Raw genomic sequence first — 6518 nt, 5'->3', positions numbered from 1 at the left:
TCTTCCAAGCCGGCTGCCGGGTGGGCTCTCCCATGCTGCATCACGGTGACACGCTCTCTCTCTGCCCCCGTCTTCCAGCTGCTGAGTGGAAGATGGTCCCCCCCCATCACCGGCATAATCGCCCCATCTCAAGGCCCAGAGCCCCGGTCACAGCTGCAAAGCCCCTTTTGCCACGTGCGGTAGCTCGGAAAGCAGCGGCCGTCTGTGGGGCTAATGAGGGTGTTTCATCAGTAGACAACCTGGGGCACTGCCTCCGTCCACCTTAGAAAAGTGGCCACTGCTGATCTGGAAACGTGGATCATAAGCAGGGCAATTCCCCCACTGGAGGCTGCATGCTTTTTACTTTTTGGCACTCCGCAGGCGAGCAGGTGTGTGTGCCGGGAATTTTCAGGAAGTCGCGTCCTGTAAATGGAAGCCTCTTTCCCCCCACCCCACCCCCCACCCTGTGCGGCTAATCCCGGAGCTGCGAGAAACCCGTGAGAGCCAGTGCTCGGGAGAGGGCTGAGCCTCTCTGCAGTGGGAGTGAGGTGCCTGCCCCGGGGGCCGGGTTTTCCCAGCGAGCACTGGTCCCGGGACCCTGCCCCAGCAGGTGCAGCCCGGCAGGTGCATCAGAGGCTGGCTCTAGGAGCTGGGGGGTGGGGGGTGGCGGTGAAGGTACAGCACGGACGTGGAGTCTATTCTGGGGCGGTGGTGGGGGCAGGGGGTGCCGTGTCACACAGCTGGAAGGCAAACGGCTCCCTGGGAACACTGTCCTAGTCAGCTCCGGCTGCTGTGACTAAGGACCACAGACTGGGGGGCATGGATGACAGACATTTATTTCCTCACAGTTCTGGAGGCCAGAAGTCCAAGATGGAGGTGCTGGGGGGCTGGCAGGGTGATTTTTGGGGGGAGGCCCCTGTCCTTGGCTTGCAGATGACTGTCTCCTCCCTGTGTCCTCACATGGTCTTTCCCGGGTGTCTGTGTCCTAATTTCTTCTTAGAAGGACAGCAGCCATATTGGATTAGGGTCCACCCCGGTGACCTTATTTATTTACTTTTAATTTTTAATGTTTATTTGTTTTTGAGAGAGGGAGACAGTGCGTGAGCAGGGGAGGGGCAGAGAGAGAGGGAGACACAGAACCCGAAGCAGGCTCCGGGCTCCGAGCTGTCGACACAGAGCCCGACGCGGGGCTCGAACTCACGGACCGCGAGATCGTGACCTGAGCCGAAGTCGGACGTTCAACCGACTGAGCCACCCAGGCGGCCCTGTGGTGACCTCATTTAACTTCATCACCTCTGTAAAGACCCGGTCTTCCCGTACAGTCACCTTTGATGCTCTGGGGGTTGGGACTAAACATAGGAATTTGGTGGTGGTGGGGGGGGGGACACCGCTCAGGCCATGACAGGCACCTACTCTGCTTTTGCAGGCAACTCTCAATCGAACAGAATCATGCTTGGGGCCTCCCACGCTGGTCGAGGGCCCCCTGCTAAGTCCCACTGAGGCGGCCAGGAACTGGGGTCCTTGTCACACAAAGTCCCAGGAGATAAAGCGACCCCTGGCACCGCGAAACACGCGACGAATCCGAAGACAAGGGGAAAGCCATGCAAGTTGTTCTCTCAGAAAAGTCCACTTCCATGGCACTTTGGCTTTAAAGGTCACCCCAGAATCAGAGGCGATGGTGGACGGGGCGCTGGAGGAAGCGGTGGGGCGCAGCCCTGCAGAGACGTGCGGCAGGGGCAGGCCGGAGCCCGCAGGCACAGTGTCACGGCCAGCCCCTCCGGGCCCCAGAGCAACGGTGACACCAGGGGCCATCTGTGCTGAGACTCCAAAGCCGGGGAGTGTGGCCTCTTGCTTCTGACCCGCGGTGGAGAAGAACCGGGGACGCAGGAAGCGATGCCCAGATGACCCAGAGGGCAGTGTGGGCTGGGCCCCGGGCAGTGCTGGTGGATGAGTTTCTTCTTAGCACTTTTGTTCTCTCCCCTCCGCTGCCTTCCCCCATCCCTCCCCCGGGGGAGAAACTCAAACTGGTAAAATAGCTACTTTTCTTGAGGGGCTGACTCATGTGTTAAGGAAGTATGCAACCAGCGTTTTATTTGCTTTGGAAACAGCCCTTCCCTTCGAGAGTCTTTGTCTGTATTAGTGACACAAAATTCACGACGACTTACACACGCCAGGCTGTAGAATGGTTCACTCTGCTTATGTGAGCCTCGTGGTGATGAAAAACTCTCAAAAAAAAAAAAAAAAAAAAAAAAAAACCAACAACAAAAAACCCCCAAAACCCAAAACTCTCAAAACTACAGCCGCCCAGCTCTCCTGCCTCCTCCCACCTTCTGCTGCTTGAGCTCCATGAAATCGGGGTACCCTCGCTTTGCAGGCGATCCCGCTGGGTCTCTGGGGGGGTCAACCCAGCCCCTCTCTAGGGAACAGGGTGCTCTTACTGAAACTGCTCCCGACAGCCTGCAGCCAGGAGGCATTTCCCACCCACTAGCCCAGGTAGGTGGAGAGGGTTCAAAGGCACCAAAGTTAGTCTCCAAATGGCCCTTTTGGCCACCAGGGTCCACCTGGGAAGGAGATTTGCATTTCCTACTCTTTCCTTCCCAAACCAGGGCAGAGGGATGCCAAAGGGTGAGTGGGTTCTCAGGGTCGCCCACACCGACGGGCAACAAAACCCCAATGTCCCGTAAGGGAACCACGGCGCGGGGGGTGGGGGGGGGGGAGGCATTGAATTTTAAAGTAGGGAAGTCAGGAATCGGACCTCTGAAAAAAACATTGACTCCAGTATTTCCTAAGGAGGCCATCACTCTCGGTAAAGATAAAGTGTATAGTTTTAAAGAATATTTTTCTAACGGGGTAAATACTCCTTCAACCCCACTGACAAGCTTAACGACACCACCAAGTGGGGAGCCAACCCTCGTTTCCCGGAACAAGTGCAAGGAGAACACAGAACCGCCCTCCCGCCCCCAACACAGGCGCCGGAGTCGCTGGCGCCATCTGCCGGCCGCTTTGAAACACGCACCGGAGATCCCAAGACCGCCCAGCGTGTGACTTCCGTCCCTGTAGGGCCCCCCGGGGGGGTAAAGGGAAGCTTCCCACGGATGTCATCCCACCTGGAAGTTCCAGCGGTGGCAGCAAGAGTCTGAGCACGTGCCGTGGGCCTTAACTCTGAATCCTCAACGCCGGTCTTCTGCGAGCGCTGCTTTTAACGTCTCCCGCTCCGCAGATGCGGTCACCGGGGCTCAGAGAAGTAGAGATGACACGCTCGGGGCGCCAGCGCTGGGATTCGTCGCTGGGCAGCCCACGTTCCTCACTACGTACAACGCTGTGTGGACACTTCAAATGTCACATTTTAGTCGACAGTCCCTCTCTCCCGTTTTGGGGGCAAAATGCAAGGAAACCATTACGGCAGGTACTCATGGCGGGTACTGCTTGAAGTTACTGAACCTCAAGAACTCGTCCTAAACCGTGTAAGACGTAGCAGGGAGAAAAACCCCAGCCCGGGATACGATGAACGAACGTACAGAACGTGCATATGCGTAGACACGCGCACACACGTGTGACGGTAGCACAAGTTACGCCGAACGATACTGACCGTTACTGCGAACGACGTAGCGGAAAATAGAAAATAAATATATTTTGGGGCGCCTGGGTGGCTCAGTCGGTTGAGCGTCCGACTTCGGCTCAGGTCACGATCTCGCGGTCCGGGAGTTCGAGCCCCGCGTCGGGCTCTGGGCTGATGGCTCAGAGCCTGGAGCCTGCTTCCGATTCTGTGTCTCCCTCTCTCTCTGCCCCTCCCCCGTTCATGCTCTGTCTTTCTCTGTCTCAAAAATAAACATAAACATTAAAAAAATTTTTTTAGAAAGAAAATATATTTTAATACGGCTCCGCTACAAAAACACCAGTAGCAACAACTCCAGTCACTTCACAACCTACGAATGGATGTTTAATTTGGAAAACGCTGGCTCACACGTTCCCTAATGTGTTTGGCTCATTTCTCACAGAACCCCCTTCTTCAAAGGAAAACCAAACTCCGGGGGCGCTGGGTAGCTCAGTCGGTTCAGCGTCCGACTTCAGCTCAGGTCACGATCTCCCGGTTCGTGGGTTCGAGCCCCGCGTCGGGCTCCGTGCTGAAGGCTCGGAGTCTGGAGCCTGCTTCCGGTTCTGGGTCTCCCTCTCCCTCTTGCTCTCTCTGCCCCGTCCCTGCTTGTGCGCAGTCCCTCAAAAATAAATAAATGTTTAAACAAAATCAAATTTGGGTTGAATGAAAAAAAAATGGTTTCCCAGGTCACTCCAAAAATGGCAGAGCTCCTACCAAACAGCCTAGAACATACGGAATAACGTCCCCTTGAGAGAATTTTCCAGAGCAGTACATCGTCCCTTGAAGATGGCTTTACGTGGTACGTTTTACCTTCTGTCGTATTATTTCATGGCTCGTTTTTACTGCTTTATTTTCATTGTGTTAATTTTTATGGTTACCTCGGGCAAAAGAGAATCGTTTTCCATAGACTTCCTTTCTTTCTTGAAATTGATGGCGGTGGCTAATTTTTTTGCAAGGCAACCATGTTTTTCAAAAGCGGATCAACTGAAAGAAGTGAACAACAGTGAAAGCGGTGACCAGAGCAGCATGCGCCTGGGACACTGCGTGACAACCGACCCCTTCCCACACGACCAGGCACTCGAGGAGCTTCTCGCTTGGCAGAACCCCCCTGCTCCACAAGAGCAGCCGAGACGCGATGTGTAAGCAGGGGGCTCACCTTGACCTACCGAATCCCACCCACGGCGTCCGCTCGTCCAGGTGCATGACAGACGAAGCCACCCCGAACACGGGCTGGGCAGGCAGGGGTCAGGAGACCCCCTTGGCTGCAGGGGGCTCTGAGGAGGCTCCCGGACGCAGGACACAAAGCAGGCCACGTTTTGCAGGCCGCTCCCGGCGTCTGTGCCCCCAGGACGCGGCGTCAGACCAACCGCAGCAGGAGCAGGGAGGGGTGTGGCCACCCTGTGCCTGCAGGACCCCACCTCGGACCCCCGGCCCCTCTCGTGCAAGGTCTCGCCACCAGGCCGCGTCCGCGGCTCCCGCCAAGCGCGGGGTCACACGCAGAGAGGAGAAAAGGCCCAGCGAGACCAGAGGGGAACATACGTGAAAGCAACGTGCCACCTTTGGAATCTACGTGGCAGGTCCGCGCTCACCTCCGTTTGGGACTTTGTGACGATCCAATGCCGGAAAACGTTAAGTGAGCGAGACGACTGGTCCTCTCCACGAGGCCTACTCTCTCCTCGCTCAACGAAGCCGGGACCTCTGGTTCGAACCGCGTGTGCGCAGCGGCCTGACACTGGTTAGAAGAGTCACGATCACACGCGTGGCTCTCTGGACTAGAAGATGCCAGCAAATCTCTTCCGCATACCTACCGCATGCAACGCACAGCTCGGGCGCCTGCAGCGATGACGTCTAAGGTGCGGAGTTTCTCAAATACTCCGTGTGCCTTTCAGGAACCGTGAAAGCAAGCATCTTTTTTTTTTTTTTTTTAATTTTTTTTCCAACGTTTATTTATTTTTGGGACAGAGAGAGACAGAGCATGAACGGGGGAAGGGCAGAGAGAGAGGGAGACACAGAATCGGAAACAGGCTCCAGGCTCCGAGCCATCAGCCCAGAGCCTGACGCGGGGCTCGAACTCACGGACCGAGAGATCGTGACCTGGCTGAAGTCGGACGCTTAACCGACTGCGCCACCCAGGCGCCCCATGAAAGCAAGCATCTTAAGTCCAGTGATTCAATAACTATTTCCTGGTGCGTCAGCGAACCCCAAGCACGCTTTAAGGCTCTAGGTTCTGGGCCCCGGCCCCGTCTGCCAGGGTTCACATCTCTGCGGGCGCCAGGGAGCCCCCCTCACTCCTGGTTCCGCCACCCCACAGTAATTTCGGTAAATGGACCTTGATAACCACGTTTTAAGTTGGCCAGTGACTAAAACTACCTAGCCCCTTGGTCACGTGACAAGGCCCAGTCTTGGAAAAGAACGCTCTTCGAAGCTCACGACTCGGGCCGTTTCGAGGTCCTTTTCAAGCATCGCCAGTCACGGACATACAGAGAATGAAGAAACTCCGGGTAAACGAACACTGATAAATCTTGTCCACCTGCCATGAGGGTCAGCCACCGAGATAACCGAGCTGGACTCGGCAGAGCGGGCTACTTGCTGTGTCCCCCCCACAGGCACAGATCATAAAGCCGCACGGCTGATTCGTGCAGCAGGGAGAGAAGGGAGGTGGAAACGATTAACTTGAAGATTCAGACTTTTTCCCCCGTGCACCTGCCTTTCTCCCTCAAGAAACACATCTTTCAATGCAAAGAGAGCTGAAGAGTTAAAGGGCCTGAATTTGCTTGGGATCTGACTACCAAAGAATTCAAACCATTGAGTGCAGGTGATCTCTTTCAGTAAAAAACTTTATTTTCATTGCTTTTTACGAGTAGGCAAACAAGTCTTACAATATCATGAAAGCCAGATTTCCAAACTCAGCAAGCCAGTTTACATCCCAGTCCCAGACAGTAAA

This window comes from Puma concolor, chromosome A3 (assembly GCF_028749965.1).
Source record: "Puma concolor isolate L17-30 chromosome A3, mPumCon1.1.hap2, whole genome shotgun sequence".
Lineage (NCBI taxonomy): Eukaryota > Metazoa > Chordata > Mammalia > Carnivora > Felidae > Puma > Puma concolor.
Note: the sequence above shows the minus strand (reverse complement) of the source record.